The sequence below is a fragment of the Micromys minutus genome (assembly GCF_963924665.1).
Source record: "Micromys minutus genome assembly, chromosome: 1".
Lineage (NCBI taxonomy): Eukaryota > Metazoa > Chordata > Mammalia > Rodentia > Muridae > Micromys > Micromys minutus.
This window is the reverse complement of record NC_137969.1, coordinates 37,503,397-37,530,265: the sequence shown is the minus strand read 5'-3', so window position 1 is coordinate 37,530,265 and position 26,869 is coordinate 37,503,397.

The window sequence follows — 26,869 nt, the reverse complement described above, 5'->3', positions numbered from 1 at the left end:
ATATTATTTTTTATGTTCAAGTTTTCTATATTACATCTAGCCTAGGGCTTTTTGATATATAAAAATAAATATAATACTTCATCAAAATAGACTTAAAGAGAGAAACCATATAATCATCTTAATAAATGTGGGGAATATTTTCACAAAATTTAACATCCTTTATATTAAAGGGCCATAGGTAATTATGAGCATGAAGAGCACAGACCAATACCATGAAGGCAAGCTGAAACAATCACTATACAAATATGTGAAAGCTCGTTAGTTCATATGTATGTAAACCTTGCTGTGTCGAGAAAATTGTTGTTTCATTGAAATTGGTCATCATCTATCCCTCTGACAATCTTTCTAAATCCTCTTTCTCACAAATCATTGAGACCCAAAGAAGATATGTGGTAAAGGCATTCCATTTAGCTATAAGTGTTTATATTTACTCACTCTCAGCACATTTTCAAGTTGTGGGCCTCTGTATTAATTGACATCAACTATGAGAAGAAGCTGATCTGATGAGTGCTCAGAGAGACCATGATATTGTGCACACAGTCTTCACAAGTTCAATATAGACATAATTCCAGCATTCAGAAAGGAAAAGGAGCAAAAACTCCCACCTTAGCCAAGTAAATATTTCCAAGTGACCACTACTAAGATATGGAAAATTTGTTTTCAATAGCTTAACCATACACACACACACACACACACACACACACACACACACACACACACACACACACATTATATTCTAGAGCAGAGCAGAACCCATGTTTAGCAAGCACAAATTTGACTGCACATATTTTATGGTTTGTTTTGTTATATTTATTCCTTTAAGAGAAAAAACTCATGAAGTTGCATGTTTTGGGAGATGGAAGAGTATTTGATAGGCATTAAAGAAGGATAACAATAAAATTTGTTGTACAAAATTCTGTAAAACACAACATAAAAAAGCAAAACCAAACAATATACACATGCACACATATAGTATATTAATCTGCAATAATCATAATTTGCCAATGATGCATTATCCATCATCATAAATGTCAAATATAAAAATGTTACAAACTTCATGATTTTACTCATAGCATATTTGTAAAATGACATAATTAAAGACTTCAAAAGTTTCTGGCTGTTAGTGATTACAGGGCAAGAAAAGGGAAATTAGCTATGACTAGTTGTAAGAAATCACCTTTTTTTACGGGATACTCCTCTGTGTGAATCCAGAGCATAAACCCAACATACATAAAGGCTGGTGAATTTTTATCCAAATTAAAAAAAAAAAAAAAACTTCTCAGTGGCAATATCCTTGTTATAGTCCAACAATTGCTGTATTAATGCAAAATGATATGACATTGGGCAATAATTGAAGGGCAAAGAATCTCCCCATGATCTTCCCATCACATACCAATCTAGTTTATAAAAAAATCTTTGCATTAAATATCAAATTAAGAATTTAACAGACATCCAGTGTTATGTTCTTCAAGTGTGTATAATTAGCTGAAACAAAGACTAATTGGTTCATGGTATTTCATAAAGCTGAGCTTAGTCACATTGGTCATTAATTCTGTTCACTGGCAGAATTAACATTCAGAAAAACAGGGAGGAAAAAAAGATATTTTAAGTCTAGAAATAGCTATTCGTTCAAAAAAAAAGTAAGGAACTCAGAACGAGAAAATCAAGTCACAATATTAAAGGAAGCACAAGCCTTCAAACTAGTGGTTTTGTTACTAGAGCTAAGTAAACATGGATCCCACAGACACCACTCAATACTCACATCATCAGTTCATGATGTACATGGTCATCTGAATATTCTATTACTCTTAGAGAATGTGTTAATGTAAAGGTTAATTAAAACTGATTTTGTAAATTAGATGTTTAAAATATACTAACTTCCACAAACTATGAAATTGTGTAAAGTAAAATACTCACAAAGGTACTAACTATAGTCAACAAACTATAATTATAAGATATTTCTTACAAACATAAAAGCAATACAGTTAGAAAATGGACCAATATGTGAAAAGTCATTTTATACAGAATGAAGGTAAACACATGAAAGTATGTTTATAACTGTTCACCATCAGGCAGACCCAATTGAGAACGTCAGCAGACACTTCAATGTTCCTGCAAAGATGACTAATATATGTAATAATTTGGAACAAATCCAATATATTGATTGTCTAGTACACTAAAAACAAAGAAATAAACAAAATCCTAGACAGCTTTGTAAGAGGGTCTGAATATCGGTCTGATAGCTGCTCTATCATGGTCTAAGATGGCACTTCCAAGAGGAAATTGGAAACTCAAATTTGCCCACATGGGTCCTTTACTTCATGGAAAAATAAGTTTTTGACATAAACCCTGTGGAGCATATTCTAAAAGCTTGAAGAAGAAGCAATTTAAAAAAGGTGGAGTATATATTGGTATCAATTTCCTGTCTGCGGCATTCTATTACAGTATACAAGATGTCTTATTGGGAGAAACTGGCTAGCAATTCATCAGATCTCTGTATTGTTTCTTGTAACATGAGAATCTTCATTTATCTTAGGATAAAAATTAAATTCCACGCTATCTATTTATAAAAACTCCTAGTAACAGCATTTTTTTATTGACCCAGTTGTGAATTAGAGCATTCTGGGATGGAAAAGAACTCTTGTAAAAGTAAGTTACAGTTTCCAGAGAAAATTCTATTGTTCTCTGTTAAATGATAGAGACAACATCAGCATTTTAAAAGTAATTTACCTTATTCATCTAACCCAATCATAAGGCCAAGATCTCCACCAAACCTCAGACTCATCCAATAAAACTGATAATAAATAGATAAATAAGTAAATAAATAAGTAAATAAATAACATACAAAATGTTATCGTGTATTTATGATTCTGGAGCGAATTTCCCCTGAAATCTATTAAGGAGCTCAAATTATAACTGGAAGTTTTCCTATACAGACATATCAAGAAAAATTTATGGTACATAGACATTATTTTGCTCAGTCAGCACTATTAAATGGGGAAATTTATCAGCTTTATTATTACATTTACATGGCTCCTTGTAGTAATAAAAACACAACCCATGGTCAGATATTCTTAGAATTTACCTTGCTACTGTCCTATATTATTATTATTATTATTATTATTATTATTATTATTATTATTACTTTGAAATATAAACTCACTAAGTTGTCTAGGGTGGCCGTCAAGTCATTATGTAGCAAAGCAAGATTTAAAATTGCCTTCTTCTGTTTTAAAGTACTCAAATACCTGAGATTACAAGGCTTACAGCCATTATTAATATGCATTTAAATTGTGTCTGGTAGAAAATTGTATTTTTCTTTTTGTGGTTGTCTTTAAAATTGGTACACCTGAAAAAAAAAATTCCAAGCCAAAAAAAGATATTGTATGATACATAGCCAGGCAGGTAGCCAGAGGAACAGACAGCTGATAATAACCTAAATTGACTCAAATTTTTATGATAAAGTGAGTGTCTGGTGTGATAAAATCTGCATTATCTGAAAAAGGCTACAATTTTATTTTTATCATTAAAATGAATAAAATAATTATCTAATTCTCATAATTAGTCTTCTATTAATTAAGTTAGAGCTGAATTTTTTTTTGAACAAAGCCATAACAAAACTCCGAAGTACTGTGCACATGTAGGTTATGTGGTATGTTAAAAACAACTTGTATTCCTAATACTGTTCAACAGACTAGTAGAAGGAAGTAATCAATGTTCCCAATTTTCTTTAGCTGCATGAAAGGATGCTTAATAACATTGACTCACTTGAGAGAGAGAGAGAGAGAGAGAGAGAGAGAGAGAGAGAGAGAGAGATAGATAGAGAGAGAGAGAGAGAGAGAGAGAGAGAGAGAGAGAGAGAGAGAATGCAAATATATTGCAGTTAGACACTACCAACCACATGATTATCCAAGTCACTTTCCACATCTGTAAGCAGACAATGGAAAATGAAGAATGATGACTCTGTGTGGTTGTTTGAATATAGTTGCCTAAACAAATGACATTATTAGGAGGTGTCACCTTGTTGGAGTAAGTGTATCCTCATGGGAGAAGGTATGTCACTCTGGGTGTGGGCTTTATGACTCTTATCACAAGAAAGTTGGAGCCAATCTTCTTCTGTTTGCCTTTGGAATAAGATGTAGAACTCTCAGCTCTTCCTGCATCATGCCTGCCTGACAGTAGCCATGCTCCTGCCTTGATAATAATGGACTTGAACCCCTGAACCTGTAAGCCAGCCCCACTTAAATATCATCCTTATAACAGTTACCTTGGTCATGCTGTTTGTTCACAGCAGTAAAACCATAACTTAGGAAGTCTGAAAACTTAACACATGTCCAGATAATTCAAGTATTCTCTGCATGTTTATACCCCATACCAACTAAATCAGAGTTTTGAGAATGAAATATAAGCCTCAGTATTTTTTTAAACTATAGGCTGACTTCAAATGGCAGCAACATTTTAGAGAAACTGACCAAAGTGCTGTTTTCAAAAGTGCCTTTTAACTTTATTGTAGTTAGAAATCAGCTTCTCGTTCAAATCAATGAGAAAAGACAAGTAGGTGCCAATTTTTTCTCATTTAAAAACAAAGCAATGATATCTTACTGAAAATTTAAAGAAGAGCCTTGGCCAGGAGTATCCAGTAATTGAAAAATTCAATAAAGCATTAAATGCAATTAATTTCAAAGTTGAAGAGAGTGGGGCTCTGGAATGGAAAATGTTATGTATGCCAGAGGCTGATATAATTCAGTATTAGTGGCTTTGGGCTTCTGAACTTGCAAGAAGCAAACTTGCCCAGAGCAATTCTGTAAAAATACAGGGTCATTTTAATTACACCAAGCCCACTTACTCTTTGCTTGATTACTGCTGCAGTAATAAGCAAAGGGATCTGTGTGTCTGGATGGTTCTGATGTGAATTGCTTAGGGAATAAATGAGGGAAGAGCCCTCTGCTCTACTGAGCCATAGAGCCAGTGTATACTTTCAATTGCTGAAGTCCACACACCAACACTCAAGACTTTTCTGGTAACTTTAATTATGATTGTGTGGAACAACTCATGGTATTTTTGCTTATGGTTTCCTTTAGGGTACTTTTGTTACTGTTGGAAAACCAGTTTGTTTTTTGTAAACTTGATAAAACATATTTGTATGCATTTATGTGTGTATGTGTATTGCTTCTAACAGTAGATTAAGAAAAGTAAGCACTTGTGCAGGGCTCCCTCACTCTTGCCCCGCTTTCTTTGTTTTGCTCTAGGCTATAGATTATTGTTGGATCAGATTTGTGTGCTTTACAGCTTTGCATGAGTGGAACTCAAGTATGTGCATCTCTGGCAATGATCTCTGCCCAGTCTCTATAGATGTCTATGACTTGGCACTTACAGTGACACAATTGGCATTTGTACAAGGGGACAGTGTACCCATGTACAAAAAGGGGATTTTTATTCCTAAATTTTACTACTGTCATTAGATCTAAATTTACATCTCATAAGCAAATAAAAACAATGGTTAATTTTAATATAAAAACTAGATAAGATTAATAGATCTAAATACAAAATATAAGAGTCAAAGTCTAGAATACAGAGAATAGAATGCTCATGTTTTAGCGTTAGGAAAATGCTTATAAAACAAGATATAAAGCTATAAACTGAAATTCATTCTAGATAAATTTACCATAAAGTTACAAATGGCTATTTAAAGTCTTAATGAAAACTGGATAAATTAGATTATATTAGAATTTTTAGTTTTTATTCATTAAAAATGCCCCCAAAACTCCATTTTTGACAAATGAGGAATGTAAACAATTCTACTTTCTAAAACTTTCTATACAAAGATTTCAGTTTGGGTAAGGGACATTGTGAACGGCATAAGTCTGTCAGTGTATGCTTGAAAACCAAGATTTTATCATGAACCAATGTTAAGGTAAAAAGAGAAAATCAACTCAATAGTTTTCCTCAGATCTCTGTGTAGCTACACTGGCCTGTGTGTGTCTACACTAACATCATATTCACGTACATGTACACACACACACAAATGTGCTCTAAAAATCTGTATGTATTAAATAAAGAAATAAATAGATATCTTTACACATGACAAGTCTTATTATCCTGACTGATTCTCCTGCCTTCCTTCATACCATCATATTTGCTACTATAAATGTTTTCAAAGACTTTCAGGTACTAAGTCAACTTTGAATTTCTGGGGAGATCTAATTTTTTCCTGTCATTTTGCCTCTTCAATGTCCTGTGATTGTGCTTTATTCTGTTGTTGCTCTCACACTTGCTGTATTATTCTCATTCATGTACATTTGTGGGAAGAATGAGCCACATTGATAGCCAGGGCTACACAAGCAGACAAGAACGACAATGGTGTGGCATGAAGGTTTTCTCTCTTACTATTAGATGACAGGCACAGAGAAGCTTACTGTGAGCACTAACTTCACATCACTTTCTCCATTTAACAAGCAAGAACACAATAATATTTATTGGCAGTTTAATCTATATGTTCAAGTACTATTAATATGACACTGAAAATAGGATTTTAGTCTAGCAAGATTCCTGATTCATTCATTCATTAATTCACTCATAGAAGTTCAAGAAAATGAATAGAATTATGTAGCAGTGTGAGGTGGGGAACTGGGGATAGTTCCTAGTGAGATTCATCATTTTTAAATGTCATCCATGTAACCATAAAACACCTTTGAGTCTCCCAGAGGCTTTTTATAAAACCATTCAACTTCTCTCAGGAGACCCCTTTTCAGGGAGCCTAGAGAATAGAGAATGACATCCCCAAGGAGCACACAGTGCCTGTAATTATTAACATACTAAAAGTAAACCCAAACAAACATTGTACAAGCAAACATTTTACAGCCCAAATGCTCATCAAATGGAATTTCTACCAGGGATTCAAACATGAACTAAGGCAGCTGTAAATAGCACTCTGGGTTTCTACATTTGCTTCTCCTTAACAGACACCAGCTGCAAGGAACACATGATCAACCAACTCCTAAAAGAACTCAATGGATGCTATCTAACATTTAACTCATAAATATTGCAGAGGACATTAGCACAAAATTTCAAAATACATAAGATTTTAACTTTACTTTTGAATTATAATAAGTATGTAAAAAAGAGCATTGTTATCTGTTGCGTTTTTTAAGGTTCTGCCCTACAGTTACCTGGCAATAGCCAGGTTCTCTGACATACTATAAAAGGTGCTGCTTGCCCCCTCCTCACTCACTTGCTCTTTTGCTCTCTCTTGTTACCATCTTACTCCCTCTTTTTATTCCCATCACCCTCCCTCCCCATACTATTGGCTGGCCTCTACTCCTCTACTCTCTTGCTGTTTTTCTCTGACACAAGCCTTTATTTCCACCTTCCTATACCCTAAATAAACTCTATTATATACTATACCTTTATGTGTGGCTAGTCCTTCAACCAGTCCTTCAGAGGAAATGGATGCCTCAGCATGGGCCCTCTGAGGCACTCCATTTCCCCACAGTATACCTAGCTTCCAGCAAATATATCCCTTGTCCCTATACTTACTGGGCATGGCTAAGGAAAATAATTCTCCCTAATGACTTTATTCTCTAGCTATAGTGTGTGTGTGTGTGTGTGTGTGTGTGTGTGTGTGTGTGTGTGTGTGTGTGTGTTTGTGTGTGTGTTTCAGTATTTTGTCAAGTCCAGGTCTTTACTACATACAGGGCAGTCCAGAAATGCCACCCTCACATGTTAAATCCATTCTCACAGACACATGCACTTCTAATTGACCTGTTCCTTCCTATCTATCTACCAATGCTTCCAAAGACCCTAAACAGCAAGGAAACAGCCAACTCTCCTAAGACATCCCCATACCCATTTCACAAGGTTTCCTAGAGACACATCTCACTAAAGCCATCAGGAAGTAGCTAAAGTCCACTGTGACCCTATTCCTGTTTCACCATTACCTCTTTCTAAGTTTTTTCTTTTTAATTAAACCAAAATAAGGGAATGTTGTGCCCATCAGTTACCTGGTAATACCCTAATACCCAGGTATGTCTGACTCATTATAAAAGGGGCTGCTTGCCGCCTCTCAACTCCCCTCTTCATGACCATTGTGTAGCTGGTGTTAGAGAAAGAGAAAGAGAGAGAGAGAGAGAGAGAGAGAGAGAGAGAGAGAGAGAGAGAGACAGAGAGAGACAGAGAGAGACACAGAGAGAGAGAGACACAGAGAGAGACAGAGAGAGAGAGAGACAGAGAGAGGGAGAGAGAGAGAGAGAGAGAGAGAGAGAGAGAGAGAGAGAGAGAGAGAGAGAGAGAGAGAGAGAGAGAGAGAATGGCCTTGAGCACATGGAGAGAGAGAGAGTGAAATGGAGAGAAATAAAGTAAGAAGCAAGAGGACAGAAAAAGAAAGAAAGAGAGAAAGAAAGAGAGTATGGAACAAGCAGCCCACTTTATAGAGAGTCAGTCACATCTGGATCATGCCAGGTAACTGTGGAGTATAGACTAGAATAAATGCCAATATTATGCAAACAATTTTTTTTTTTAATTCTCACCATTTTGTCTTGGTACTTTGGGGCATCACTAAAATCATGTGAACAGGTTTTCTGATTAGTTGCTTTGTATTACATACAAAAGAGCTGCAAATATGCCAAGCTTGGAAAGAAAAAAATCATATCAAAACTCCAATCAAGAAAAGCATGCATAGTGTTCAGAGCTATTCATTCCTGCCATGTGGGTTCCAAGACTCCTTAGGTTCTGTGGTAATTTTTCTCACTCAACCACCTTTTCAGCCCCTCAGCAGCCTCTTGTTGACTGTCTGCCACAAACAAGACAGTATTGGAGCAGCATCTTCTCAGCACATGCCATAGCACAGAACTCAGCAAGCAGCCTTTGAGAAGTGGTGGCAACACATCTTGCCATTTGGTTTAGCTTGTTTGTTTGTTTGTTTTGTGTTTTGCTTAATTGGTTGATTTTTTTTTTTTTTTTTGGAAAGCTGAATCTTATGCCTCAATTTTTTCCTGACACTGGGGACTAATAGAAACATTAAATTTTTTACATGGCAATAAGACTACAAGGAATATTAAATTTTTATACATGGCAAGTTTTTCTGTTTTGGATGAATATTAAAATTTAAATTTGAAGGTCATTTCCCTATAGTGGCCAGTATTCAAATATTTATCATGATTTTCAGAAGTACCGATGGTGTAGATTGTTAGAAAGAGTTCAGAAATATAAGCAAATATGTAGGTGTTTAGGAAAAAAAATGAAAATAGTTGCAATAGTGCACACAGTTTTTGGCATCAATTGATAGCCTTTCTCTCCCAAAGAAAAAAGTGCTTGGCACATGCAGCCCTCAGGAGCTCTTGGTTTCAGCTCATTTCTTGTGACAGAAATCAGAAGGGTTTGGCCAGGATTCCCATAGGACTACATGAAAATTATGGCTGCAACAGGACATAAACAGTTGTTAAAGGTATGAGTATTTGAACAGAGAGTGAAAACAGTCAACTTATGTGACCTTCTGCACAGTTTCAGAACTCCTTCATGCTTTTTGATTGGTGTTCCCAGGAAGCTTTCCAAGAGCTGCTCTAGTGTTTTGAACTCTGCACCAGTCTGTCATCTTGACTGATGTATATTTAAATTGTTTATGTTTTACTAAACTCTTGTGCATAGTTTATGGGTCAATTGTTTATTGTTTTATTGGGCAATGCTCATTGGAGTGTGACATTATCTGAAAACCTAAACAACATATAGAACTGGTATATCTTATTGAATAGTGGTATTCTAGCCTGAAACCATACTCTGGTAACATTCTTTTCTTTCTCCTGGGTCCTAAGCTCCACAAGGTAGAAGATTTTGTCTGTTCAGTTCCTTCCATAGATACAGAAGACAGTCAGGTCATTTCTATTGACTAGATAAATGAATAGAGAGAATAGGCTGTATCTTTCTGTGGGCATGTACTTTCACATATTTAGTAAAGACTTGGAAGGCTTTCTGCATGCTGAGCCCCATGGGACTCTCAGTTCTCTGTCCTTAGATGTCTGAAGAGAATATTCTACTTAGCAGTTTTAAATAATAGAAATCTGGTACAGCATGTGGTAGTTTGAATAAGCATGGCCCTCATAGCCATCAGAGAGTGCTACTATTTGAAGAGTATTGGAAAGATTAGAAGGTATGTGTAGCCTGTAATTTTAAAGAACACACCACAGTAAATCTGGGTAATCACTAGCATCAGTGGTCTCACCCTGGTTCCCACAGCTAGCTTGTTGCCAAGTTGCTCATAATTCCCAGGCCATGCACACTCTGTGGCTAGCCTGCAGAAGACAGCTACTGTTCTCTCAGATCCCCTTAGCCCCATACAGTGATAGCACTAGAGACTTGTAATAAATCAGCCAGATATATAGGTGGAAATCTCCAGCCTCAAAATGCCCGCAGAATGAACACAAAATTCTACTGACATAAACACAAGGTGCACACCTAGATAAGGCAAATGTACTCTGTATTACTCTATTTCCCAGCTACGAAATCCCTAGTTGCTTGCGGTTTGTCCAGACCATATGGTTCTGTTTTATCTTCCTTTTCCACCACCTTATTTTTGTCCTCTGTCTCCCTTTCCCCATTTCTTTCATCCCCCCATTTTCCATCACCCCCCACCCACCGGGTCTCCTCTTTCCCCTCTCTAAAACTTTCAGCCCAGCCTTTCCTTCCACTGCCCAATCACAGCTTCTAGCCTCACCTGAATAATTGATATTTCACCTGTCCTTACCTGAGTACAGGCACTCTTCTTGAGGGAGCCCACAATATAGCAATGCACAGCAGGTATGGCCTTGTTGGAGGAAGCCTGTCACTGGGGGTGAGCTTTGAGGTTTTGAAGGTTCATTACAGGCCCAGTCTCTCTCTCGCCTTCTCTTTGCTTGTAGATTATGGAGAACCTCGACTCTTCCAGCATGCACCATGTATGCCACCGTGCTCCCTGCCATGATAATAATGGACAGACTCTTTGGAGCTGTAGATAAGTCCTTATTTGAATCCTTTTCATTGTAAATGTTGGGCAGTTGTCACAGTAATAGAATAGTAACAAAGACAGTGTTTTTATATAAAAAGAAAACTTGATACTTTACAACATATTTATGTTAAAGTACATAACGAAAGATCATGGTCAGGTGTTTATAGTTTTTTTTTTCCCCTTTATATTCATGATCTCCATACTTGAAGACTACTAAAAGACATCTCATAGAATGCCAAACCCTGTGGATTTGTCTGCTGATCATAGTTTGGTTTGAGGATTCTAACATTATAATTGAATTATCCTTTTTTGATTGGCCTCTAGGGAATACTAGAACATGGCATGGGTTGTGTTAACCTTCCATATTTGATTATTTGGATACAGGAAAATTTTGTCACTGTAAAGTTCATATTTACTCAACTATAGCTCATTCTTTTAAGGTAAATGGCGGTTACAGTTGGAATCTGCATTGTCCCTGAGGATGCATGTATTCAGGAATTCCTTACCAGATTTTGACACTATTGAACAATTGCAAAATGAAGCAGTTTGCCAGGGGTGGTAGATGTAATGAAAAGAACTTGGATACCTAGGGCACACCCTTGAAGAAGACGAAACTGGGATACCAATTCCTTTACTCCCAATCAGATTTATTCTACTGAGATTTTCAAGTCATAAGTTAGTTTACATTACCAAGTATGAAGGGACAAGTGGCCATGGACTATAAAAATCCTTGAAAGGTTTAGCTCTAATAAAGTTTTTTTTTCTTGCATACTTATGTGTCTCAGGTATTGGTTATACACAAAGAAAATGGAGGCCACTATCCACCTCAACTTCAATGGGGAAGAATTACCTGGTAGGCATGTCTCTAAGAGTTTTCATGTCATTGAAGGTTGACAAAAGAATGATTAATGCAAGAAAAGTTAAAGTAGAGAAATTTCAGATATAGGAGTGGTTGCCATTAAACAAATTTGCAACTTGAATTAAACTAGAAAAAAACAAGTGGATTTACATAAGAGCACACAACTTAATAAATGCAAAGCTGTAGCTGAGCTGCAGTCATAAGTAAAGAAAGGGCACAGAGTGACTTATGCCTATTTACCTGATCTTCTCCCCTTGACTTTCATTGCCTGTGAATTTTAATCTCTAGCATCGTCAATGCTCTTGGCAGGAAACATGGAAGAAAACAGTTTTTGTGTGATTCATGTTTCTTTGATAGAATTGCAAAGGCTACTTTTTGACCACTACCAGCAAGAGAGCTCAGAGTTCCTTTGCGAGGGGCAGAAATTCTGACTGGCTGATGTGAGATCAATAGATAACAGAAGGAATAATTTATGGAATTTGTTGAACAAAATCTAAAAGAGACTAGGAATTTTGGATGCTGTAGTCAGCAGTACACATTTTCATTGAAGAGAATAGGGAAGGTGGTACCATGAAAGAAGAGTTGGCCAGGTAAAGCTTTCCAAGTGTACAAACTAGTATACATTAAGAGAATTAATAAAAAACTGTATTATCAATGAATTTCAAGTGACAAAACAGTCAAAGTCCTTGTATTCATTACAAAGTGAACAAATGATTTGGAGAGATTTTGATTTATTCTTCTTTAAATTACATTTTATAGTAATAAGTATAACTATATCATCTATCTAGAAATGTTTCTCAAAATAATTATGAGAAACAGCATTTTTTAATTGTATAAAAGATAAATTGTAGAAAATGAATTAGATCTTGTACTTTGTGACTTATTGCTATTATTCAATAGTACATACTATAATATAAATGTCATATAATATATATATATATATATATATATATATATATTGACAACTTCTTACAAGCATGTGAAATAATGATATAAAAATCTAGTATACAGCAAGTTATCTTTACCAATATGCAATATATTAAATAGAAAAATAATACAGAATAGATGGCTTTGTTTCACATATATATACTTTGATAACATTATATAATATTCAAATATGTAATTTCAACTAAAACGTGTAAATTTCTACTAAAGAAAGTGAAATATTTATAAAATATTGAACATTTGAATAATAGAAAATAATATTCTCAATTTTTGTAACTTAACTCGTTGAAGATCTCAAAAATAAAATATTCATTATAATAATTACAAGCCACTAAAGATTAATTACTTCTATACTATGTAATTACATGTAATTTAAATAAAAAGAAAATTTAATTGCATTTTTGTAGACATTATCAAATAGATGGTCTAAAATATTAAGAAATATAAATACAGACAAGTTGTATAAATCTTCCTAAAGAATTTGAAAATTAAAAATAACTTCAAAGCAGTATTGTATATAAAAAGTTATTAAAATCCTGTATCTATCTGCATCTCAAGTTTAAACCTTGAACGATATTTTACAAGAATGATCAGGTGCAGCATTAAACGGGAAAATTATTTCAAGTTAAAGAAAAATCTGCAAGATGGAAACCCCAATGTCAACTTGTGATTATGGTAGGAAAATGTTATATTGATCTGATTTTAAGATTTTATAAACATATCAGAGAAAGAAAATTATTTATCAAAATGGAGCAAAAGTAATATTAAAATTGAATACAACCCATAAAATATAACTGTTTTCTTGTAAAGAGACAGGTTAGAGAGGCAACCATGCAAACCAAAGCCTCTAGTGTTCATTACAATCAAGATGAATAGGAGAGGAAGAAAAAGGTCAAACATTACGACCCACAGTGAAGACATCTTGTGGCTGGTGGCAGGTGTGCTGTGGAGACAGAATGCTATGGGGCCAGCAGGTGCACCTCATTAACTGCAAAGGAAAGGGCACTGAATGTAAAGTCCAGCTGTATAGTAAATGCCCAGCCATGGTCTCCAATTCTTGGCTTGTTTTCCCTATCTAGAGTTAGCTCTTTCAGCCAGCTGAGTAGGAGTTGGTTCAAAAGATTAAGTACAATCTTTATTTTAATGTGCAGAGGTTTCAAATAAAGCACAACTATTATAGAACTTTCAAAACTGCCTCAATTTTCTATCTATTCAAATCTCTCTTTTACAATCTTCTATAACAGGCCTTTCTCTTGTTTTTGTTTGACTTATAAACCTCAAATGTTACCTCAGCTGCCAACTGCCTCATTTCCAACTTCCAATGTAAGAACCAATGATAAAATGTATAACAAAGCATGATCTGAAAATAAAGCTTATTGGAGAGTTTGAGCTTTAAGAAAAGAATTCTTCATGGGCTCTCGTGAACATAAAAATCTATGAGTGTCTAATTGTATCTCTAAGAAATACATGAAGATCTGACAACTCGTTCCAAGTAGAGTTATAGATTTAACACATTTTCAATTAAAAGCATAATGAGCTGCTTTATGAAACCTGACAAACTGATTCTAATATTCATTAAAAGTATAAATGACTAAGACCTTTTAATATATTCTTAAATAAAAAGAATAGTAATAAAGAATAAAGATATGACCAGATATTAAAACATTTTGTAGATCAGGAATAATTAAACTTACATTCATGCTACATAAAACTCCCAGAGAAAATATCAGTGAAATAATGTAAAGTACATATCAAGGACAATATGTGAAGAAAGTATTGTGAAAAAACCCGAAATTGAGCAAACAGCTTAAGAGAAAAACAACTGCAATGATTGCATCTAATATATGGATTTAACAAAATACTTTAAAAATAAAACTCAGAATATAAAAGTTGGAAATCTGTCTTCCTTTCTGACACGATGAGGTAGAGTTTGACATTGTTTATTACTTTAAAAGGATTGCCTATGGATTGTGATTCTGGGAAAACAGTAAGAAATGTGAATTTTAACTGCACTGAGTGATCTATCTGTCATGTCTGTCTATCTGAGAAAGAGTCATTGTGATATACAATGACCCACAGTCAGTTCCACTTCTAATGTCTTATGTAATGGAGATGAGAAAATGGAACACATTTCCTTGTCACATTTGAGCTATGCTGGTGCTCTTACTCATCAGGAGTATGCACTCATTATATTGAGGAAACAATACACTTATAATACAAGCATCATAAGCAACTACAGTGTTGAGGCCAGTAATTGTTTTGATGTATTATTGTCCTTCACAAAGCTTCATACATAATATGTTATTTATAGTGTTACTCCCTTAGGTAAGAGTCAAATGAAAAAATACAAATACTTGTGGAGATGCCATTGCATAATTTTTGATACCAAAAATATTTCTACGTGAAGAGACACTTATGGGTATCTGTGAGGTTTGGCTCAGGAAGATGAAATAGTCACAAATATATATAAAGGGATATGAATGTAGAAGAGGTTATCATTTTTGCATTTGTAGCCACAGACATACCAATGTACAAATGCATAGGACAAAGGCACAAATTCATAGAGCAGCAAAAACTGTGAGGTTGTCTGGCCTAGCAGTGGTGGTGTGAATAGGTTTGGACCTCATAGACTCATGTGCTTAGTCTATGTAGGATGGCATTAGTAAGTGTGGACTTGTTGGAATAGGTTTGGCCTTGTTGGAGAAAGTATGTCACTATGGGCGTGGGCTTTGAGAGTCTTATGCTCAAGCTCTGCCTAGTCCAGAAAGAGAGCCTCCTTCTGGCTGCCTCTGGAAGAGACAGTCTCCTCCTACCTGCTTTAAAACCAATGTGTGGAACTCCTGGCTCTTTCAGCACCAAGTCGGCAAACATAATACCATGATTTCTATCATGATGATAATAGACTGAACCTCTGAACCTGTAAGCCAGTCCCAATTAACTGTTGTTATTTAAAGGGTTGTCTTTGATCATTGCATCTCTTCACAGCTCTGGAAACACTCATGTTCCTCCTCTAAACCCAGTGGTCCCTTCTTATTCTGCTGAAGTATTGACTCAACTTGTGCTTCATCTTAGTTTTGTACAGTTCCCAGTTGTTTGATACTTGAATGAACAAACCAAAAATTGTTTATTTTTGAAATTGTATACAGTCAAAGATATAAATATTACATATGATAACACAACACTTTTTTCAATTCATTTAGAAGAGAATTATGGCCAATTGTTATAACCAAAATTAACTAATATGTTAACAAAAGGCTTGGTAAAACTATGAAATAATGCAGCTCTCCAAGGAATCAATATTAATCCAATCATTTTAACTTATATTAAACATATCAATAGAATATTTCTCTAAACCACTTATATTATTCTACCAATATGTTTCCAAAGAAAAATCTACTTATTTCTGTAGTCCTACAATTAAAAAATATGAGTAAGAAAATATTTATCAATGAACCATAAAACTACACACACTTTTTATGTTAGCAAAGTTTGTTATTATTTATTTATGTTCTATTTAAAGAATACCTTGAATAATCCATTTGCTGCAATGTATAACAAGGATGCATGCTCCACTATGTTCACAGCAGCCTTGTTTATATTAGTCAGAAGCTGGAAACAATTCAGATGTTTCTCAATAGAGGAACAGATACAGAAAATGTGGTACATTTATAAAATAGATTACTACTCACATATCTAAATAATGACTTTATGAAATTTGCAGGAACACAGATAAAACTAGGAAATATCATCCGAAATGAGGTAACCCAGTTGCAAAAGAACATGCATGGTATGTACTCACTGATAGGTGGATATTAGCCCCAAATCTCAGAATACCATGATACAACCCACAGACCACATGAAGCTCAAGAAGAGCAAGGATCAAAGTGTGCTTGCTTCAGTCTACTTAGAATGAGTAACAAATTAAGACAGGAGGAAGAGGGAAAGAGGGAAATGGGAGGGAGAGAGAAGGAGGAGGATCAAAAAATGGACAGAATAAGGAATGGGAGGAGACTTGGGGAGAAGTGCGGAGGACCAGGAAATTGTACAGTGGTGTATAGCAGTGTGGGATAAGGAACTGGAGGATGGCCACTAGAAAGTTCTATATGTCAGGAAAGCAAGAGGTTTCTAGGACCCAACAGGGATAACATTAGTCCAAGTACTGAACAAAGAGGAGACAGAACCTGTGGAAACCATAACCAGGTGATAGACATTGCCCCTGGTTGAGGGATGGGGTTATCCACCCAATGCAAAAATTTTAACTCAGAATTGTTCTTGTCTAAAGAAAATACAGGGACAAAGAATGGCACAGAGATTCAAGGAAAACCTACTCAGCAACCTCCTCACCTAGGGATCTATCCCATCTGCATACACCAAACCCATACACTTGCTGATGCCAAGACAAGTGTTTGCTGACAGGAGCCTGGCATAGTAGTCTCCTGAGAGGCTATGCCAGAGCCTGACTAATACAGATGCAGATGCTTGCAGCCAATCATATCACTTAACATTGAGACCCCAATAGAAGAGTTTGGGAAAGGATTGAAGGAGCTGAAGGGGATTGCAACCCCATAGTACAAACAACAATACTAATCAGACACTGAAGAGTTTCCAGGGACTAAAAAAACAAAGAGTATACATAGAAGAACCCATGGACCCAGTTGCTTAGTAGAAGACAATTGTATTAACTATTAACTGGCATCAATGGGAGGCATAGTTTGTGGTCCTGTGGAGGATCAATACCCCAGAATAGGGGGATGTTAGAACAAGAAGTAGGAGTTGGTGGGTTGATCCTGGAGCACCCTAATGGAGACAAGTGGAGGGGATGAAATGGGGGAGTTGCAAGGGAAAACTGGAAGAGGTCCAAATTGGAACTATAAATAAATAAAATAAGCAATAAAAAATAAAACTACACATATGCTTGGGAAAAGGTATGGAGTTTATTATCTGAATTTAGAACTAAATATCAAATGCTGTTCTCAGCGTATATTGCATCTGTGCTGACTGGCATAGCTTTAAATATTTCTTGATTTTAACTAGAGCCTAACTCACAAAAGATGTTATACAACTTTAAATTTTATTAACCTTCACTTTCTCCAGGACAGATCATCATGTTTGCTGCTCTCACCAACCCACACTCTGCAAGTATCCCAGGAGACCTGCCATAGCCAGGGCAATAGGTGAGACACCTCTCCTCTGCACACAAATAACTGCACCAGCTGGGACTTCTAAGGAGTCCAGCAGAGGGGGACCCTTTCTATCCATGTGAGCCCTATCTCCCTTCCAGTCTGTACATCTGATTCAGATCAGCCACCCTAGAGATTTAAATATTCCATGAGATCTCCTGCAGCCTGGGACACAGGTCTTTTAGAAGATCTGCAGGCTAAAGAATGGACACATTAGGCAGGCTCCAGACAGAGACGACCAGGTTATTTAACAGAAGATAGAAATATATGGCAAGAGGCAAACATAAGACCATAAGCAACAAAGGTCAATATATTTGGCACCATCAGGACCCACTTTTGCCCATCAGAGCAAACTAAAGATACTCCAACACACATGAAAAGCATGATGCTAACCTGAAATCCTGTCTCATCAAGATAACAGAGACCTTTAAGGAAGATATGAATAACTCACTTAATGAAATGTCAGAAAACACAATCCAATGGGTGAAAGAATTGCAAAAAGTGGCCCAAGACCTAAACATGGAAGAAAAAATAGTAAATTACAAATGAAGACAAAGTAAGAAAGGAAAATATAGAAAAGAGATGAAAAGCTACAAATGCAAGCAACACCAAGAGAATACAAGAGACAGAAGAGAAAACCTAGGGATAAAAGATAACCTTGGAGATATCGACACAATGGTAAAAAAAAAAAAAAAAAAAAAAAAAAAATACAAATCATAAAATGTTCCTAACCCAAAATAGCCAAGATATCCAGACACGATGAATGATTAAACCTAAGAATAATAAGGATAATAGAAAGTAAAGATTCCCAACTCAAATGACCAGAAAACATCTCCAATGTAATCATAGTAGTAAACATTACAACCTAAAAAAAAAAATGTCATAAATGATCAAGAAGCATGGAGAACACCAAACAGACTGGAGCAGAAAAATCATTCCATCACATAATAATCAAAACATTAAATGCCTAAAATAAAGAATGAATATTTAAAATGGTAAAAAAAAGCCAAGTAACATATAAAGTAGACCTATCAGAATTACAACAGATTTCTCAACAGAAACACAAAAAGCTACAAGTTCCTAGACAGATGTCAACTAGACACTAAGGGAAAACAAATGCCAGTCCAGGATACTATACCCAGCAAAAGTCTCAATAAGCATAGATGGAGGAAATAAAATATTATATTATAAAACTAAATTTAAAGAATATCTATCCACCAATCAAGGCCTAAAGAGGATACTAGAAAGAAAACTCCAACACAAGGAGGATATGTATATCAAAGAAAAAACAGGAAATTAAATATCTCACAGCACACTCCAAAAGAATCACACACACATATTACCAACTCCAACAATAAACATAACACAGTCCATAATAAATTAAAAAAACTGCTTTAATAATTCTCAACATAAATAGACTCAATTTCTTTCCCCCCAAAAAAACCCAAGCTAAGAGGGTGGATAAGAAAACACAATGCAGCATTTTGCTTCATAAAAGAAATACACTTCAGTGACAATGACAATGACCCTCCCTCTGAGTAAAAGTCTGGAAAAAAGGCTTCCAAACAAAATGTCCCAAGAAACAATCTGGAGTAGCCATTCTAATGTCCATTAAATTAGACTCCTACTGAAAGATATTAAAAGAGACTGGGAAGGACACTTTTTTTTTAAACAACTTTATTTTATAAAACAAAGATAAATGTACAGATTTTAAACATTTTTTGCTTAAAATTATACATTTTTTGTCAGTACCATTTTTTCAGATTTTAACATAATTTTTATATAAAACTATATGAATATTTTTTAGTACTTGATTTATTCAAGGTTTGGTTGTATGCCTTGAAAACTTAATAGTTACAATGAGCTAAAGTACATGTAAAACAAAATGTAACATGGAAATAGTTAAAGTTTTCTTGTTTTGGAAATATTTTTTTGTTTTGTTTTATTTTCTTTATTTCTTAGGCTTCATACAGTCTGTGAGTTGTTTCTGGGGGAGTGCAAGCCTCTGGGGTTAGCATCCCACTATCAGTGACTGCATATAATGTCTGTTCTTTTGTGACTGGGTTATCTCACTCAGGATGATATTCTCTAGATGCAGCTATTTTCTTAAGAATTTGGTTAAGTCATTGTTTCTGGTGGCTGAGTAGTATTTCATTGTGTATATGTACCACAATTTTTGTATCCATTCATCTTCTGAAGGACATCTGGGTTCCTTCCAGCTTCTGGCTATTATAAATAGAGCCGCTATGAACATTGTGGTGTATATATCTTTGTTGTGTATTAAAGTGTGTCTGGGGTATATGCCCAGAAGTGGAATAGCTGGGTCTTCAGGTAGTACTATATCCAATTTTCTGAGGTATCGCCAGACAGATTTCCAGAGTGGTTGTAATAGCTTGCAACCCCACCAACAGTGGAGAAGTGTTCCTCTTTCTCCGCAGCCTCGCCAGCATCTGCTGTCAACTGAGTTTTGGATCTTGGCCAGTCTGACTGGTGTGAGGTGGAATCTCAGGGTTGTTTTGATTTGAATTTCCCTGATGGCTAAGGATGTGGAGTACTTCCTCAGATGTTTCTCGGCCATTCGGGGTTCCTCAACTGAAAACGTTTTGTTTAGCTCTGTACCCCATTTTTTAATAGGGTTATTTGATTCTCTGGTGTCTAGCACACTTAATACTCATTAAGGAAAAAAAATCCATACAGATGAAGTCTCAAATTTGAACATCTATGCTACAAATACCAGGACAGTAACATTTATAAAAGAACTTTAGTAAATCTGAAAATAGACAATGAAACTTACTAATAGTGGGTGACTTCAAAAACCTTCTCTCACCAATGGACAGGTCACTAAAACAAAAATTGAACAGAAATACGGTAAAAATAAGATAATACACAAGACACAGTCCACAGAAATCCAAAAGACCAACAAGCTGAGGGGCCCAAGTGAGGACACCTCAGTTTCACTTGGGAGGGTGGGAGGGAGGGAGGGCGGGAGGGAGGGAGAGAGAGAGAGAGAGAGAAGCAATCACAGAGAGGGTTGGAGAAATATACCTGAGAGGGATCGTGAACAGGGGTTGGAGAAGAGGGGAACATGACCTGGTATTGGGTGGGGAAAAATGATTGAAGTCCTGAAGGACAGCAGAAAGAATGGAAACAGGCAACATTGCGAGGTAAGAGTTTTGGGAGATCCTCCATAAAGTTCCATAGACCTGGGTGATGAGAGACTCTCAGGATTCTAAAGGAGGGACCTTAGCTGAATGCCCTGCAGTAAGGGGAGGGAACTTGTAGAGCCCGCCTTCAACGGAAAAATAGGGCATCAAGTGAGGGATGGCATTATCATACTATAGTCAAAGCTCTGTCCCACAATTGTTCTTGTCGGAAAGAACTGCAGTAATGAATGAATGAATGAATGAAGAGCCTAAGAAAAAGAAGGTCCAGGGAAAGACCCCAAAGTGAATGCAGCTCAAGGGGAGGCACCAAGGCCTAACACTATTACTGAGGCTACAGTGCTCACACACACAAAAAAGACTTATCATGACTGCCCTCTGAAAGACACAATAAACAGCTGAAAGAGTCAGATGCAGATATTCTCACTCAACCAATTGACAGAAGCTGCTGACTTCTGTGGTTTAAAAATCTGGAAATAGGAAAAACCTGGAGAAAACTAAGGAGGAGGATGACCTTGTAAGATGACCATCAGTCTCAATTAACCTGGACCCTTGAGTTATCACAGACACTGGACCACCAACTAGACAGCATACACTACCTGGTATGAGGCCCCCAACACATATGCAGCAGAGGAGTTCTTGGTCTAGGTTCAACGATAGAAGATGCTCCTAACTCTCAAAAGACTGGAGGCCCCAGGGAGTTTAGAGGTATGGTGGGGTGGATATGATGGATATTTTCATCCTCATGGAGACAGAGGGAAGGAGAGAAGATATAGAATGTAGAGCAGTCGGTGTTTGGACTGGGGGGGGGGGTGAGGAATAAAATCTGAAGTGTTAAAAAAAAGATTAAATAAAAGAAGAAATAAATAAAAATAAATTTAGAAAACTTTAAAAGAAAGCAAAATAGGCCCATAACTTTAACATACATTTTAATAAGGAAGACATATTCAGGGGAAAAAGCAGATACATTCAATCAAATAGAAAACAAATTGGGTTAAAGCCTTGAAATCATTGACAAAAGGGAACATTTCCTGAATAGAACTCCAAAGGTTTAGGCTCTAAGATAAACAATTGATAAATGTGACCTTATGAAACTGAAAAGCTTCTATAAACCAGAAGACACCATCAATAGGACAAATTGGCAACCTACAGATTGGTTAATAATAATAATAATAATAATAATAATAATAATAATAATAATAATAATAAACAGTAAGTAAAACTTTACTAACCCTATATCTGATAGAGAGCTAATATAAAAATATACAGAGAACTCATAAACTTAACCATCCAAAACCAAAAATAAAATATTAAAATGGAATATAGACCTAAACAGAGAATTCACAAAAGAAAAATCTAGAATGTATGAGCACTAAGAAATGTTTAAAGTCCCTAGTCATCAGAGAAATGCATATCCAAATGATATCCTGAGATGTCACCTTATACCAGTAAGAGTGGCTAAGATCAAAATCTCAAGTACAAGCATATGCTGGAAAGAATATGGGAGAGAGGAACATTCTTCCATTACTGGTGGGATTGCAAACTGGTGCAGCTACTCTGGAGATCTGGAGGTTATTCAGAAAATTGGAAATAGATGGCATAGCTACACCACTCTTGGGTGGATACCCAAAAATATTCACTCCCACACCACAAGGGCACATGAAGCAGCCTTATTTGTAATAGTCAGAAGTTGGTAACAGCCCAGAACCCAGACGTCCATCAATCAAAGAATGGAAACACAAAATGTAGTTTATTTACTGTCAGTACTACATATTTATTAAGAATGAGGACATCATGAACTTTGCAGGCAAATGGATGGAACTAGAAAATATTATCCTGAGCTAGGCAACCCAGACATGTATGGTATATACTCACTAATAAGTAAATATTAACCACGATGTACAGGTTACTTAGGATATAACCCACAGACCATAATAAGTCTTACAAGTAGAACTGTCCCAGTGAGGATACTTCAATCCGACTTAGAAGGAGGAAAGAAATAATCATAGGAGTCAGAAGAATGGAGTGAGAGACCTAGGTGGGATAGAAGAGAAGGAGGGGAAAAGGAGAACAGGATGAGGCATGGGGGCAGGGGAAAGGAAAGACATCCAGATGGATGGCCGGCACAATTAATGGAATTAGTCAGCCTTGAAGACTGGGAGGTGGGGAGACCCTCTAGAAATCACCAGAGACCTAGGAGGTGAAAGACTCTCAGGACTCAACTGGGTGACCTTAGCCAAAATGCCCAACAGTGGGGATGAAGAACTGTAAGATGATGTCTTTATGTAGGAAGTCGGGTACAAGATAAAATGAGGCCTGTCATTGGGCTAGAGGGAAGAATGGGCAGGAAAAAGTTTTACAAAGGGAGAAATAGCCTAAGCAAGAAGTAGGTGGGAGCAACACAGAGGCAGATGTAAATATGTTTCTCTGCTCAGTGTATAGATACAGGTTTTCATTAACATTTTATTAGGTATGGCTATTGATTTCTGATGTCTAGATGGGAAGATAATATCATATTGATTGGATCAGAGTCTATTGTGTCTTGTTTTCCTTCATGTGATGACTTAATTGAGTTCAAGAGATGGTGTAGTGGTGGGAAGCACCAAGCCAACCAAGGAATTGGGCTGTGTGGACTTGGTGTGGTAACAACCCACTAAGGGAATTGTGAATGGGTGCAGCATGTCAAGGTGCCATGGTTAAATGGCTCATGGAGCACCTGGACTAGTGTGGAGCACCTGAGATAAATTAGTACAAGTTTTATATGGCCAGACTGATCTGGAACTAGTGAGAGAGCTGAGAGTGGGGGTATGGGAGAAGAACTGAGTTATAACTAGTGGAAACTGATTACACTCATTGTTTAATATTTACTGTAATAAGAAACTGTGTTAGGAGGAGCTGGGAAGCAGATAATGGCACTCCTAGGAACCTACACATTCTCTGCTAGTTCTTTACATTTGAAGTTATTCATAAGAAAAGTTGGTATCACTTCTATACTTATCACATAGCCTGCTCCAGTGACTACTCTCTGTATACTTGGAATCTTACACAACCTAGATACATAATGGTTCTCACTTTGTACGAAGAATGTGTTCTATGAAGGTATACCAAACAAGGAATTAATGAACACTGAACCACTCTTTCTAGAAGAAAAAGTGTAAGGTAAGCCTTTGTTCACATGTCATCAAATTATTAATAGAAGACCTTTTTGTATGTGTGTTTCTGTTGTAGACATTGTGTTTAATATGTATAGCAGATTCATTATCAATAAGGCAAAAGCCATTAGCACTACAATTCACACTTATGAAGCTGACCTAACACATTTTCTCCATAAACAAGCAATAGGCCTACACTTGGGATTTATTTTAGATAACAAATTCACTGAAGAAACACATAAAAATGAGAAACGTGCCACTAAATAAACTGAGATAAAGATGCTTGCTAACATTGCTAAGAACTAAAATAAGAGTGTGAGTACACTTCCTTCTGCATCCTTAACTGGTAATACGTGCATTGGCATAGCCTTTATTGCTCTATGTTTGGTTGCACATGACTCTGAAGTCTCTCTACAGGTAGAGATTTTTTGACATTACAAGTTAGTTTTATGGAATATGCATTTTTTTTAAAAAAAACTCGGCAAAAAGGGAAAAACTATTTTGGTACTAAAGACAATCTACTTCCATGAGTATAGATTGCTCCAGCTGCCCAAGCTTGAAATCAAATGTTCTGTCATACATGGTTTTGGTAACATTACATACCCTATGTGGCCAGAAACATTTTAGTGGTCAGTTAAGACTTTCCTCATGATGACCCACTGACTTTACAGTCTACTTGAGCATATCTTAAATATTTGCAAAAAGAAAATTTTCTCTTAGCCATAGTGAAGATGTTACTCCCAGGCTCCTTCTGCTCCGATATCAATTTTTTTTGTCTCTGAGAAAGTCCTCATGCATCCTAGGCTGGCCTTGTACTCATAACTTGTGATACTTCCCTCTGAAATGTCTTGAGATGACTGGCATGTTTCATCAATCCAGTACATATATGTAGTGCTAAAGCATGATGATAGAATCCAGAGATTCAAGGAGCTAAACAATGGTGTCTCTATTATTTCACATCCTCAGTTTGCAGTCTATAATAATGCCAAAGAAAACATTTGAATCCCAAGTGAGATGCATAATCTACTTTAATCACCTCCAAAGTTTCATTACTTTATTTTATTGAGATTGAAATACAAGTACACAATCTTTCCTCCTGGTTTCTCCCTCCAAGCCCTCTTACATATTGATTCTGGTCCTCTTTTAAGGTGATGGCTTCATTTTTAATTGTTTATACACACTTTTTCTCACACACACACACACACATGCACACATACACACATGATTACACACACATATACATGTGCATGCACAAAAGAAAGAGAATATGTGTATGTGTGTGCATGTGCATGAGATGGGGAGGGGATAGGGAGGGGGTAGTTTATGCCCTTTTTCCCACTGAAGCAACACAATGCCATCCTCTGATTCAAATGCAACTGGAGTCTAACCAATTGTACTCATTGGTTGGTGTTTTAATACTTGGGAGCTTTAGGGGTTTTGGTTGGTTGATACTGTTGTTTTTCCCATGGGGCTGCAAACTCTTTTAGCTCCTACATTCTTTTCTCTAGCTCCTCCATTGAGTTCCCCATTCTCAGTCCAAAGGTTAGCTGTAAGCATCCTCATCTATATCAGTAAGGTTCTGGCACAGCTTGTGAGGAGGTATTGATATCAGGCTCCTATCAATAAACACCATTTGGCATCAGCAAAAGTGTCTGTGTTTAGTGGCTGCATATAGGGTAAATTCTAGGTGAGGCAGTGTCTGGATGATCTTTCATAGGTTCCTGCTTCTCTAATGTCCCTGCATTTCTTCCTGTGAGCATTTTGTTGTCTTTAAAAAAAAAAAAAAACGGATTGAGTCAACCATATTCTGGCTGTCCATCTTTTTGAGTTTTATAAGGTCTGATAATTGTTTCTTGGGTGTTCTGAAAATTTTGGTCTAGTATTCACATATCAGTGAATGCATGCATTTTGTGACTGGGTTACCTCACTCAGGATGACATTTTATAGTTTCATCCATTTGCCTAAGAATTTCTTGCAGTCATTGTTTTCAATAGCTGAGTTGTATTCCATTGTATAAATGTATCACATTTTCTGTATCCATTCCACTGTTGAAGGACATCTGGGTTCTTTCCAGCTTCTTGATATTATAAATAAGGCTGCTATGAACATAGTGGAGCATGGGTCATTGATATATGTTGGAGCATATTTTGGGTATATGCCCAAAAGTGGTATAGCTGGGCCTTTAGTTAATATTATGTTCAAATTTCTGAGGAAAAGCAAGAGAGATTTATAGAGTTGTTGTAGCAGCTTTTCGTCCCACCAAAAATGGAGGAGTGGTCCTCTATCTCCACATCCTTGCCAGCATCTATTATCACCTGAATTTTTGATCTTAGCAATTCTGTCTGGTGCGAGGTAGAATCACAGGGTTGTTTTGATTTTTATTTCTCTGATGGGTAATGATGTTGAATATTTCTTTAGGGGCTTCTCAGACATTCAGTATTATTCAGTTGAGAATTCTTTCTTTAGCTCTCTATCCCAATTTTTTTTTTCTGATTATTTGATTCTCTGGAGTCTACCTTCTTGAGTTCTTTGTATATATTGGATGTTAGCCCTCTTTCAGATGAAGGGTTAGTAAAGATCTTTTGCTAATCTGTTGG